At 46.2% G+C, this 13,303-nt stretch overlaps 1 long non-coding RNA gene across 1 annotated transcript; it reads right to left on the bottom strand.

Annotated features, from left to right (window-relative positions):
* Positions 1–5,188: 5,188 nt before the first annotated feature.
* On the bottom strand, positions 5,189–9,024 carry LOC131921523 (uncharacterized). The gene is made up of 3 exons (XR_009382021.1): positions 8,736–9,024; positions 6,372–6,654; positions 5,189–5,445 (listed from the first exon to the last, which is right to left on the bottom strand). It is a non-coding gene; the product is annotated as an uncharacterized LOC131921523 (long non-coding RNA).
* Positions 9,025–13,303: the final 4,279 nt, after the last annotated feature.

Here is a 13,303-nt window from a genome sequence, read left to right on the forward strand (position 1 = left end):
GGAGTGAGGGTAGACATAGGGATAGGGTGGGAGTGAGGGTAGACATGGAGATGGGTAGGAGTGAGGGTAGACATGGGGATGGGGTGGGAGTGAGGGTAGACATGGGGATGGGGTGGGAGTGAGGGTAGACATGGGGATGGGGTGGGAGTGAGGGTAGACATGGGGATGGGGTGGGAGTGAGGGTAGACATGGGGATGGGGTGGGAGTGAGGGTAGACATGGGGATGGGATGGGATGAGGATAGACATAGGGATGGGGTGGGAGTGAGGGTAGACATGGGGATGGGGTAGGAGTGAGGGTAGACATGGGGATGGGGTGGGAGTGAGGGTAGACATGGGGATGGGGTGGGAGTGAGGGTAGACATGGGGATGGGGTGGGAGTGAGGGTAGACATGGGGATGGGGTAGGAGTGAGGGTAGACATGGGGATGGGGTGGGAGTGAGGGTAGACATGGGGATGGGGTGGGAGTGAGGGTAGACATGGGGATGGGGTGGGAGTGAGGGTAGACATAGGGATGGGGTGGGAGTGAGGGTAGACATGGGGATGGGGTGGGATGAGGATAGACATAGGGATGGGTAGGAGTGAGGGTAGACATGGGGATGGGGTAGGAGTAGAGGCAGGGATAGGAATGGGTAGGAGTAGAAGCAGGGATAGGGATGGGTAGGAGTAGCAGTGGGGATAGGGATGGGGTGGGAGTAGTAGTGGGGATAGGGTAGGAGTAGTAGTGGGGATAGGGATGGGTAGGAGTAGGAGTGGGGATAGGGTAGGAGTAGTAGTGGGGATAGGGATGGGGTGGGAGTAGGAGTGGGGATAGGGATGGGTAGGAGTAGAAGTAGACATAGGGATGGGTAGGAGTAGAAGCAGGGATAGGGATGGGTAGGAGTAGGAGTGGGGATAGGGATGGGGTGAGAGTAGGAGTGGGGATAGGGTAGGAGTAGTAGTGGGGATAGGGATGGGGTGAGAGTAGGAGTGGGTATAGGGATGGGTAGGAGTAGAAGTGGGGATAGAGGAAGATCTTGTTTGGTACCATTTTCCTTTCTGTTCGAGAACATTGAACAAACCAAGACAGATCACAGTGATCTACAGGACCCTGTGTTCTCATAGCTGTTCTTGAGCAGGCCCTCTTCATTTTGTTTAATATGTCGGTAAGGTTGACTTGTTCTGTTTATCAGGAAATATAAGAAATACCCATTTGACCGCATTATAAAAGGAATTCTTAAGGTAACAGTATGCATATATGCACACGATGAAAACTAATCAAATAGTCTTGGACTTTCGTAGTCACATGCTTCCTGTGTGGTTTGTGTCCATGTTTCTTACTAAGAAAGAACATGTAGCGGAGACCCAGAGAGTCATCTAGTCATCCAGCTCTCTGAATGAGCTCATCTTGGGTCCCCAGGGTCTCTCATGTAACTTTCCACAGGACTTGCTGCCATGCTAGAGAGGGGATTACAAAGCTATGAGTTGTTTACTTAGGGAACTGAGTGTCTTGAGGAACATTTTGGGACAGTAGAGAAGCTTTTCTGGTCCATAGTAGTAGATCTTGTGTGTGTGCACCTGTATGGAGGCCAGTGAACAGAATAATGGTCCAGGTCACCCATAGCCTGAAGACTCCTAGGATGATGTCTCTCCACAGATATCTATGATACTGGCCACAATCCATTTTCAGAATGTGCCGTCCCAAGTTGCCGTGCTTAGCAACTGGCTGCAGAGACGAACCGTTTTAGGTGCCACATGATGCTGAAGGACTTCCCATTTTATAATACAGCATCCTGAAATGAGTAACAACCCCAACACCTTCAAACAAGAAGTTGTCCCAAGGTTACATATGAGCATTGATAATTTACAAATGTATTGATTAGAGACATGCTCTAGCTGACTCCTGAGCACCTGTGACATCAGCAGCAATTCTAACAGAAATGTGTTGGTGGAAGTTTCTGTCCCACCAGGTCCCAAAGCAGTTCTGTCCCAAATTAAACCCACAGAGGCTTATATTAATTATAAATTGTCTGGCCTATTGCTCAGGCTTATAACTAACTAGCTCTTATGCTTAAATTAACCCATAATTCTTGTCTATGTTTAGCCACGTGCCTTGGTACCTTTTCTCAGTCCAACATCCTCATCTTACTTCCTTTGCATCTGACTGGCGACCCTGACTCCGCCTTTCCTCTTCCCAGCATTCTCCTGGTCTGGGGGCCCCACCTATACTTCCTATCTGGCTACTGGCCAATCAGCGTTATATTAAGTCAATAGGAGTGACAAATCTGTATAGTGTACACGAGCATTATCCCACAACAGAGATAGATGCCTTTGCCTAAAGGGGAAGACAATTGTGGAGTGGCTTGCACCTGTTTGTCAGTATTTCCACGGGAAAGCATTAAGATTTGATCTTTTTTAGGTGGGCCCTCTTCATCCACCAAACATTCACTGGACTAGGAACCATTCAGGACAGAGGGCATGTACCCATCATAGTTAGCACCTTATCCGGTGTCCTTCACTCTAATGTCCTCTCTTCTTTATCAGGAACTTGCTTGATATTTTATTGTCTTCCTGTGCTTAGTCTTAAATCCCAGTTAATACAAGCAAACAAATCATCTAATTCCAAGCCAATGTGAATTTATATTATGTTGCTTATCACAGACATTAAAATCTGTAGATATACAAGTCCTTACATAAAATCATGTCATATTTTTGTGTAACTTATGTACATCTTCCTGTACACTTTAATCATCACAGATTATCACATGAATATTACCTAAACTTGGGTAATATTCAAATCATCTATTTTTGCATATAAGAAGATTTAGCTTTTTAAAAATTAAAAGCTAATAATATATATTTATATATATTTTGAAAGACACAAAGTGGAAGACCATGCATCCATATGTTGAAGGAATCTCCCAATACTTAGAATTGCTTCTCTTATGGTCTTTCTTCCTTTCTTTTTGTCTGCTTCCCAATTTTTCAGCAATAATCAAGTACTCATTTTACAGCCATAGAGAACCATCACGCATGATTTTTTTGGATGATAATAGTAAAGCATTTTATTCTAAGAAAAGGGGAGGTGCTGTTGGTCTTAGAACTGGTAGCTGGAATAACCCTTGCTTGGCTTTTCACCTAACGGACTCTAGCATGATCAATGTCATCAAAGTGTTAGTTTCTCGTCTGAAATAGAGCAGGGCATCCTTGACAAATCCTATCAGACACGGAGGAATCAAATGAGATTATCTGCAAACACTAATCAACTGCACCTCCTCTTTCCAGGAATTCCTAGGCACAGGCATGGTGAGCCTCCCTGGGCAGCCACTCAGAGGCTCTGGCGGAGCACTTGGGAAGGGCCGCTAATGTCAGCACTGGAAAAAGTCCCAGATTTGCTTCCAACAGTCAAGAGTCAAGGCATTGGATAGCCTGACCGTGAAATGCCATAGGAGAGATAAAATACAACACGTACCGTTAAACTTGTGTTGCAGATAAAGATACCTAACAAATGATTCTTAGTGTATGACCCAAACATTGCCCGGGATTCACTTAGACTAAACAACTATTCGTTATTTTTGTGAAGTTCAAATTTAAATGAGCTTTCCAACTGTACTTTTAATTGTTGAATATGGGAAAACTGAGAACCTTTGCTGTTCCCCTCTGATTGGATGGCAGGTTGGCTTTACTTATTAAACACAGCTCCCTGGTGACCATTTAAGTTTTATAAATACATGCACGGGACCCGTTCTGATCAGTTGGCTGCTCCAAGCAAGCCTGGCATGTAATGAACAAGAGGAGCCTAATCCAGTAACTTGGGTGGGGCTGGCTGTGGGAGAGACATCCTCCAGCATTCTCACAGGACACTGTGAGCAGTTAAGAGCTCTAGGGATGATTGACGGGGCTACTCCCTGACCATTAGCTGGCCCGGTTGTCGTACAAAGGAAGCAGTGGTGGTAGCAGTCCGTGAGCTCACTACCCTGCTAAACCGGAGCTGTTGTTCATCTGCGTGTGAAACTGTCTTGGGGACGAAAGAATTGGGCAACGAGAATACAGCACCATGTGAGGTCAAGCCTGGGCCATGGCCTTGCTTCCCACAAGGCATCTCTTGTCTCTCGAGATGCTGGAAGAATTGATGTAAGGCAGTCTGGGACTGAGAACCATCTGTCGCTGCAGGTGAAGTAAATAGCTAGCCAGCTGGCAGAGTTCCAAGATGAGAGTTTGGAGAATCTGACCCAGCACCTCCCCACAACCGGCAAACTCTCCAGATCCCCATGCTGGCCCTCACACCAGGGGGGTGAACTAGCTTCTTTTGAACTAGCTTCTTCCAAACAACTACATACAAAAGAATTCTTTACCTGACACTTTCTTTATAGCAGTCAACCAAGAGAAGACAGGGTCCTTCCTTTCTAGGAAGGGCCATAGTAGTGAATCAGGAGTCCTGGTGGTAGGACTCTTTACTGACTGGTCTTCTGTGTCAACTTGACACAAGTTAGCGTCATCAGAGAGGAAGGAGCCCCAGTTAAGGAAACGCCTCCTTGAGATCCAGCTGTAAGGTATTTTCTCAACTAGTGATCAGTGGGGGAGGGCCTAGCCTATAGTGGGTGATGCCATCCCTGGGCTAGTGGTCCTGGGCTCTATAAGAAAGCAGGCCAAGTAAGCCAGGAGAAGCAAACAAGTAAGCAGCACCCCTCCAAGGCTTCTGTATCAGCTCCTGCCCCCCAGGATCCTGCCCAGTTTGAGTTCCTGTCCTGATTTCTGTCAATGATAAACAGCAATGTGGAAGTGTAAGTCAAGTAAACCCTTTCCTCCCCAACTTGCTTTTTGGTCATGGTGTTTCCTCACAGCAACTGAAACCCTAACTAACACAAGCTCCATTACAGATTCCCTAATTACTAAGGCAGGAGGTGGGATGATCGCTGAGCTTGTACCCATCTCAAGATGCTCATGAGTGTGATGCAGGATTAGAACTTGGGAAAGAGGGATTTCATGATGGCTTAGAAATATAAGGCTCATTCCAGGACTCCAGTGTTTGCTTTAGGATGGGGACCTAAGGTCCCAGGGTATATGCTGAGATCACCCAGGAGTAGGAAGGAGCATTAGGACAGGCAAAGGTCCAGCATCTCTGAGTTCTGTCACTGATGTTCTTCACCCCATTCGTGACAAGGCCCAGTTCTTAAATATATGGCTATATGCATATGTGTGAAAAAAATGTACATTCAACAGCTATTTATTGTGTCCTTTCTCCAGGCCTGACAAAGTTTTGAGAGCCAGAGTACACATTATAAACACTTGAAATGTAGCATCTTAATCCATCCTGTGCTGCTGTAACAAAATACCTGATGCTGACACTTGATTTTCAAAGCCTTCCAAAGCTTATTTAGTTCACAGGTCTGAGACACAGGGGTAAGGTGTCCGACTCTGCTTAGCTCTGGTGACATCCTCGTGGAAGCATGTGCACAGGCAATCACCTGGAGAGACAGAGAGCAAGAGACCTGGAAGAGACTGGGCTCTTACAGTAGCCTGTTCCTGAGAGAGCTCCCTTACTCCCATCACACCCGATTTCTCCCAAGACACAGCATACTCCATTCATGAGAGTGGTACCCCATAACCTAAGCACCTTTTTTTACCAGGCTTCACCTCTCCCACCTCCACCATCTTGACAGAGCCACACTGGAGACCAAGCTTCCAGTACATGCACGTTTGGGGTACAAGCCAGATCTGGACCATAACATTCACCCTATTTTCTTAATTGGTAACTAATTCAGCAAGTGTCGTGGAAGTTGTCATTTCTGACGACAGACAAAAAACAACAACAATAAAAACCTGACAGCTTTTTATCTTCTCCAGCAGACTGGGGGGGGGATAGTTTTCCTCCTAAGCCTGGAGAGATGGTTCAGCAGTTAAGAGCTCTGGCTGCTCCTCCAGAGGACCTGGGTTTGCTTCCCAGCATCCACATGGCAGGCAGCTAATAACCATCTCTAACTCCAGTCCTGGGGAAACTCTGATGCCCTCTTCTGTCCACCACTGGTACTGCATGCATGTGTTGCTCAAGCATACTGGCAAAACACAGAAAAAATAAATAAAGTCAGCATAGCAGTATCTCTAGTCACTGTGCAGAAGCAGACACTGTGTGCTGTTCTGGTGTGTGTTCCCCCTCATTCTGCTTCCCCACTTAACCACCTTGGCTTGAATCACCTTCAGAGAAGCAAGGAGAGCATTATGGGTTGAATTACATCATTCTCAAATTCCCTCATACCTCAGAAGGTGACCTCAGTTGGATATAGGCTGCTGTAGCTTATTGAGTTAAGATGAAGTCATTAGTGTGGATCTTAATCAAATACATCTGCATGGCTGAATCTTTATAAAAGTTAGAGAGTTAGACACGGAGACCAACCTGCAGAAGAAGACCACCATGCGGCAATGAAGGCAAGAATCGGAGTAATACATTCTTCAGGAGAAGGAACACCAGTGAATCCCAGAAGAACACTAGAAGCTAGAAGAGTCCTGTTGGCAACCCTTGCACGTCAGGCCTCCAGAGTTTAACACAATGCATTTCTTTTCTTTTAGCCTCCTAGTGCGTGGTACTTTGTTCTAGTAGCCCAGGAATCGAATACACACAGCCTTGATCAAATTGCTCTTCTCTTTGCTTGCAGTTCATAGGGGCATAAAGAACAAATCTGTGGAGGGTGGAGAGGCAAAACAGAGGAGGGAAAGTGGGTGTGGGTGTCTCACAGCAACCTCAGAACTCCAGGCTTCTAACGCTGTTGGGACAGAGCCCAGAACTTAAGAAAAATTTCCAAAAGTGAAGAAGGGTGTGGGGTTGCCAAGGACTAGCGCTTTGGAACCAACCCATCCATCAGCACTGGCTGGCTCTGACTTCCCACATAGCCCAGGGACTTTCTTTGCCATGTTCCCCTTGTTTCTCTTAAATGGGGGGCATGCTTTTGGCCTCTCTAGCACCTCTGACATGCAACCCAATCCTATCCCATCTCTGGTTTAGAGGCTTCTGGCTTCTGTTTCATGTTGTTGCCCATCTCTAAATTCTGACTCAGCCCTGGTTTTGCTGTTAGCACTCCAGTGTTGACACCAAGACCTCATGGAGACCTTGCCCTAATTTCTTTCTCTTTGCACATGTATGTGTTCAGAGTATAAGTGCATGTGTATGTATTCACAAACATATACAGGTAGAAAGGCCTGACCTAACCTTCAAATGTCCTCATGGGACTTTACTGAGGCAGGATCTCTTGCTGAAGCTGGAGCTCTCTACTTCTAACTAGTCTAGCTAGCTTGCTCCAAAGACCCTCACTCTCTGCCTCCCGAGCACTAGGATATCAGGCAGCTACCAGACCAACTTGGATTTTATGTGGATTCTGGGGACCTGAATCCCATGCTTCATCCACTGAGCCACCTCCACCAGCCCCAGCCTTACCCTAATGTAACCAGTGATAACAGTACAAGGATGTTAGGGACTGTTTGGGAATCACAGAAGAGAGCAGAAGAAATCACTTATAGAACTATTACTTGGCTCAAATCAAAATAAGGGGCACAACTATCCATACCTCAGGTTTCTTATGTTATACACTCTTGTATATAACCCCTTTAAATACTGCATCCTCCTGGGAGATGACTGTTAAGGCAGATACTACTGGGTCAGGGGCTTTGTTCTACTGTTTGTTTTTTAACATCTTCATGTTACAGCTAAAGAAACTGAGGCTCCCAGAGTTTACAAAACATGATCTAAATCACACAGTAACATGAAAGACACTTTCTGGTTTTCATTTATGTGTTTCAATATTTGGTTTAGTAGTGCTGAACATCCAATCTAGAGCCTTGCATCTACTAGGCAAGCATTCTACTCCTGACCTGCTCCACCAGCCTTAACATCTGTTTTCAAATACAAGTTGTTTGCACCCTTCAAGGCTCTCCTCCTATAGCTCAGCACTCAGAAAGGAATGCGCAGAGTCTGGATCAAAATGATGTAGGCAGAGACAGACCAAAACAGTCACTGACTTGGCTCTTCTTTCTTGTCAAGTACAAACTGGCCCAGTACCACACACTAATAACAAAAACACCTTGCATTTATATAACATTTCACAATTGCTGGCTTTCTTGTAAGCATTTTCAAGTGATTCTCACAATTAATCTACGTGGAATACAGACTGAATATGCTAATCTTTGTTTTTATAAATGAAACAACTAGACAACGCTTTGTTAAATGTCTGGCATGAGGGCACAGGTCTGGGGTGTTGAAAAGTGGAACCCTAATCCAGTGTTTCCTTTCAAGTCCATATTTCCTACTTCTGGGAAGTAGGACTGGACCAGGAATGGCAAATATTTGGCACACATACAGTCCTATATTTTCCCCCCACATCCAGGGCAGACATTGCTAGTTGACCATGGCATTGTTACTAAATTTGACCTAGGCTCCTCAGCATAGTTCCCCAGGCAGCAATTATTAGCTGGTAACCAAGACGACTATGTCCAGCAGCTCCAAGCAGATGCAATACTCAAAGCAGACCCAGAAACAGACTAAGGGCAAAAATCCCTCCAATTAGAAACCTGGTTCAAGACCTCAGAAAATCTTCGCAGCTATTCCGAGACAGCGAGTCTTCCCAGTTAATTGGTAGGCACAGCAATAACAACGGCTGACTTGTGGACACAAATCCCAGGGGTAAGCAAGACCAGAGAGCGGTGGAAAGAAACAGGTCCAGGGGCCCGCACTCCCTACTTGCTTCTACTTGCACATTCTGGCACAGACCTACGAGGAGTCTGAGGATCTGAATTAGACGCAAACACCCGCGCTGTTGTGGAGCCATATTGTCAAGGGTAGAACATCCATTACTGAGCAGTTACAGCTTGAGCTGTGGCTTTCCGTTCTTGAACTGCACGAGAAGCGGCCTCCGTTTTCAGTTGTGTGCAGTGCTCTGCTCTTGAGAGGCGCAGAGCTGGTGAAATCCAGGCTTCCCTGCCTCGGCTGTTGGTTGAGCACCAGAGCACGTGCTGATGGAGAAGGTTCCAAAGCGCTCAGGCACAGCAGCAGTAGAGCGGCCCTCCAGACCGTGGCCTTGGCAGGGGCCTCCTGGGTCAGCACCCTAGTTTAGAGGGCAGCTAGCTGCCTTAATGGAGAAGGAAGCCGTGGCTCCCTCGGTGGCCAAGTCCTTTAGTGTTGCTTAGGGAATTGTCCCTGAAAGCTTAAGCTTGAATCTGCTTCTGTAGCCCTCTCAACACTTCTAAAAGCCAAATAAACCCCTTCTCCAGAAAACAACTGGGGTGGACGCCATTCTGTTACTGACTGGATCATTCTTCCCTCAGCCCGGAGATTCTGATCGCACAGGAAAAGCAACCTAGGCTGAATCCTAGGGCCTTCCCGCTTTATCGAACGTGTTCACTTTTCCTAAGTTTTTCTCAGCTTCGGCCCTGTCCCGGGTCTCACCCTCTTTGCTAGGGGCTGAATTGTGTCCCCGTTGAAATCCAAAACATAGATGTAACTTACAATGTGGTAATGTTTAGAGGAGAAACGTTTGAAAGGTTATTACGGTAAGCTAATGAGGTCATGTGACTGGGAACCTCAAGATGAGACCAGTGGTCTTACAAGAAGATACAGGAGAGTCCCCCTCCCTCGTGTGAAGACATAAAGATTTCTGTTTACAAGACAGGAAGAGACAGGCAGAGACCTTCCCTGACTCAGACTGTGAGAAAGGTACCTCGGCTGTCTAAGGCATCTCATCTGTGCGCCTTGTTATAGCTGCACAACCATGCCAAGGCCCGCTCTGACCTTTCCTTCAGTGCCTCAGCTCTGCTTCTCTCTGTCTGCTTGACTTGGATGCACAGGGTCGCCGAACATTGTCACTCGTGTCCTCCTTGGTGTCTTCAAAGCCCAAGAGCTGATCCCATCACCAGCACAGCCCAGCCTGAACGTATGGAAACCCGAGTCTGCTCATCAGCTCCTCAGAATCTACTACAGGAATGAAGAGCAGACGAGCGTGGGTTAAGACTGTGATGTATGACTTGGAATGTGCCTTTGGGTGACAGTGCATCGAGGCTGTGGCAAGGACAAGAAGGACAACAGAGGTGGGCTGGCTTTGTTAGCCGTGGTAAGCACTGACATTGGCATCAACTGGAATCCAGAAATGATTGAATGCATTTCTTTAGATTTCCAATAATTCTACAGTCTCTGAGAGTCCTCCAAATGCTTGGATAAAACCTAACAATTTCGCTTAGCTACAAGTTCCTGCAAGAAAGTTCTCACATTCCAGGAGCCTGGATTTGCCTGCTTTCTCCTCCTCAGGTTGGAATGATGCTGCGTGGATTTACTGCAATACACCTGAAGCCATTTTTGTCTCCTCCAGTTTCATTTCCCAGCTCGTGAGCTCATAGGTTTCGCATGATTTCAGTATGAAGTCATCAGCAGAACTCCAGCTTTGTGGACAGACTTTAAGCCCTCTGGATCTTTGAGGAGACTAGAAGTAAGCCCCCACAGCTTACACTGAAACCCAAAACATAGAGTTCGTCCCAGGTGCTCTTGTACGTGGATGTTAATATACTGCACTTCAGATCTCTCTCTTTGAAAACACTAAGACTTTCATGCAGCTGCTCCCTGCTCTTGCCTTTCCACCTCCCCTCCCAGAGGACAGAAAGGTCTAGAAGGAGCTCAGGCCTGCAGGAGCCAGGGCTCAAAGCTTGGGAAGTACTAGTGAACTCTATTGACAGTCATGTGATCACACGTAGGAACTGAGGCAGTGAAGACCATCCAGCGCAGCAAGAAACAAAGACCCCATGAATTGCATGAAGATCAGAAAGTGGTGTATGTTTGAAGTATCTATTAATAGAGTTAGCTTTCTGAACCCCAGCCAAAATGTGTAGGCCTGGAATTCTGGAATGTGGCTTCACTGAACACTTCTGATTTCCAAAGTCACAGGCAACAAAAATCACATTGTGATGTTAGATACTCCATTCTTTTGTGTGAGTGTGTGTGTGTGTGTGTGTGTGTGTGTGTTGTCTCTAAGCAAAGACAAGGAAGGAATTCATAAAACAAGATATTCAGCGTGAAGACTACTTCAATTTATGTTTCCCATTAAAATTTTTTTGATCATATATTAAAATCCTTGTAACTCCAACTAATTTCATTCAAACATGTATTATTGAGTATCCACTCTGTTCCCAGTGCTGGGCTAACTTCTAAGGAATGTAATAGAATTATACTAAATGCCTTCTTTCAGGATTAAAATATGGGATCTGTGAGGTAATTGGCAACTGTAGAAAAGTCATTGGCACCATGGATTGCCATCACATACCTCAGGGGGTCAGGAGAAAGGACACAGGAGAAAGGACACAGGAGAAAGGCGGATAGCAGAGTGAGCCAAAGTCCTTGAAGCCAACATTATTTGAATAGGGTTTGCAGCTTTGTGATCTAGTACCAAGGGAGCACTTGGGAAATGGCCACATGCACAGGCATAAGACACTCATTCGGACCTTCAGGGTAGAGTGTTGTTGTTCCAGGACCCGGAAAGCCCCAAGAGGAGCCTGCAAAGCCTTGCGGATAGCTAGAGAAGAGGTCACCTAGCTAACGAGAGGAGAAAACGACAGACTCCTGTTCTTATCCTTCTTTCTTTTCCTTTGTTTCCTTCTCTAGACCTGCCCCATGACCCCCAAGACACAGTCTCACTATGTAACCCATGTTGGCTATGAACTCACAGGCCTGCTTCAGCCTCCCGAAGGCTGGAATTATCGGCATGAGCCTTCCAGCCCAGTTTGTATTCCTACTTTTTTTTTTTTTTTTTTTTTTTTTTTGGTTTTTCGAGACAGGGTTTCTCTGTGTAGCTTTGTGCCTTTCCTGGATCTCACTCTGTAGACCAGGCTGGCCTCGAACTCACAGAGATCTGCCTGTCTCTGCCTCCCAAGTGCTGGGATTAAAGGCGTGCGCCACCACCGCCCAGTGTATTCCTACTTTCTTATTGTTTGGAGGAGACATGGTCAGAAAGAATCTGAAAGGAGGACTGAGGAAAGACTAACAGTGAGAGATGAACAATGTGAGGGACTGGACTGATAGGAACCCAACATAAAGTAGCTCTTTGAGAAGACACTTATAGACTTTAGGAAGTATATTAAACCAAGTTTCACCACCATTTTCTTTTCTTTCTTTTTTCTCCGAGACAGGTTTTGTACTGGTGGTTTTATGTGTCAACTTGACATAAGCTTGAGTCATCAGAGGAAGGAGCCTCAGCTGAGGAAATGCCTCCTTAAGATCCAGCTGTAAGGCATTTTCTCATTTCATGATCAATGGGGGAGGGCCCAGTCTATGGTAGGTGGTCCCATCCCTGGGCTGCTGGTCCTGAGTTCTATAAGAAGGTGGTCTAAGCAAGCCACGGGAAGCAAGTCAGTAAGCAGCTCCCCTCCCATGGCGTCTGCATCAGCTCCTGCCTCCAGGATCCTGTCCTGTTTCAGTTCCTGTCCTGACTTCCTTTACTGATGAACAGCAATGCTAAAGTGTAAGCCTAATAAACCCTTTCCTCCCTATCTTACTCTTTGGTCACGGTGTTTTGTTGCAGCAATAGAAACCCTACCTAAGACAGGGTTTCTCTGTGTAACAGCTCTGGCTGTCCTAAAACTCACTTTGTAGATCAGACTGGCTTGAACTCACAGAGCTCCTCCTACCTCTGTGCTGGGATTAAAGGCATGCACCACCACACCTGGCTCACCACAATTTTCTTACAAGCCTGCTCATTTTTCTGTGTTGTTCATTTTGTTCATGCCGAAGTTTTTAATACTAGACGCTCAGGAGGAAATTTTCCCCCTTTTTATTGTAAAGGAATAGGCAAACATTTTTCATCTGCTGTCTTTTATATTCAGTGTCTGGAAACTACAAATGAAGTGGACAAAAGACAGGTTAACAGGAGAAAGGGTTAATTCACGCATGCAATGAACACATGCACAGGCGTGCTCCAGTATGTGGAACACAAAAGGTGGTTAGAATGTGGGTCCTACATGTCTGATGTAGAAGGGAAAAGAAGTGACCACATCTCCTGTAGGAAGAACACGCAGGTTCTGTTAAGAGTGGGTGGTCCAGCTGGGATCTCCCGCTCCCCTAAGCTCTCATTCCCTTGAATCTTGCCCTTCATTACCCCCACTCACGTCCAGGTTGCTCATGTAGATCTCATCCATTTCTCTGTCATTGGGCGATCCCTGTGTCTTTCTTGGGGTCCTGTTTTCTAGGTAGCCTCCCTGGAGTTGTGAGTAGCAGTCTAGTCATCTTTGTTTTACATCTAGTATCCTCCTATGAGTGAGTACATACCGTGTTTGTCTTTCTGAGTCTGGGTTACCTCACTC

Source organism: Peromyscus eremicus, chromosome 11, assembly GCF_949786415.1.
Source record: "Peromyscus eremicus chromosome 11, PerEre_H2_v1, whole genome shotgun sequence".
NCBI lineage: Eukaryota > Metazoa > Chordata > Mammalia > Rodentia > Cricetidae > Peromyscus > Peromyscus eremicus.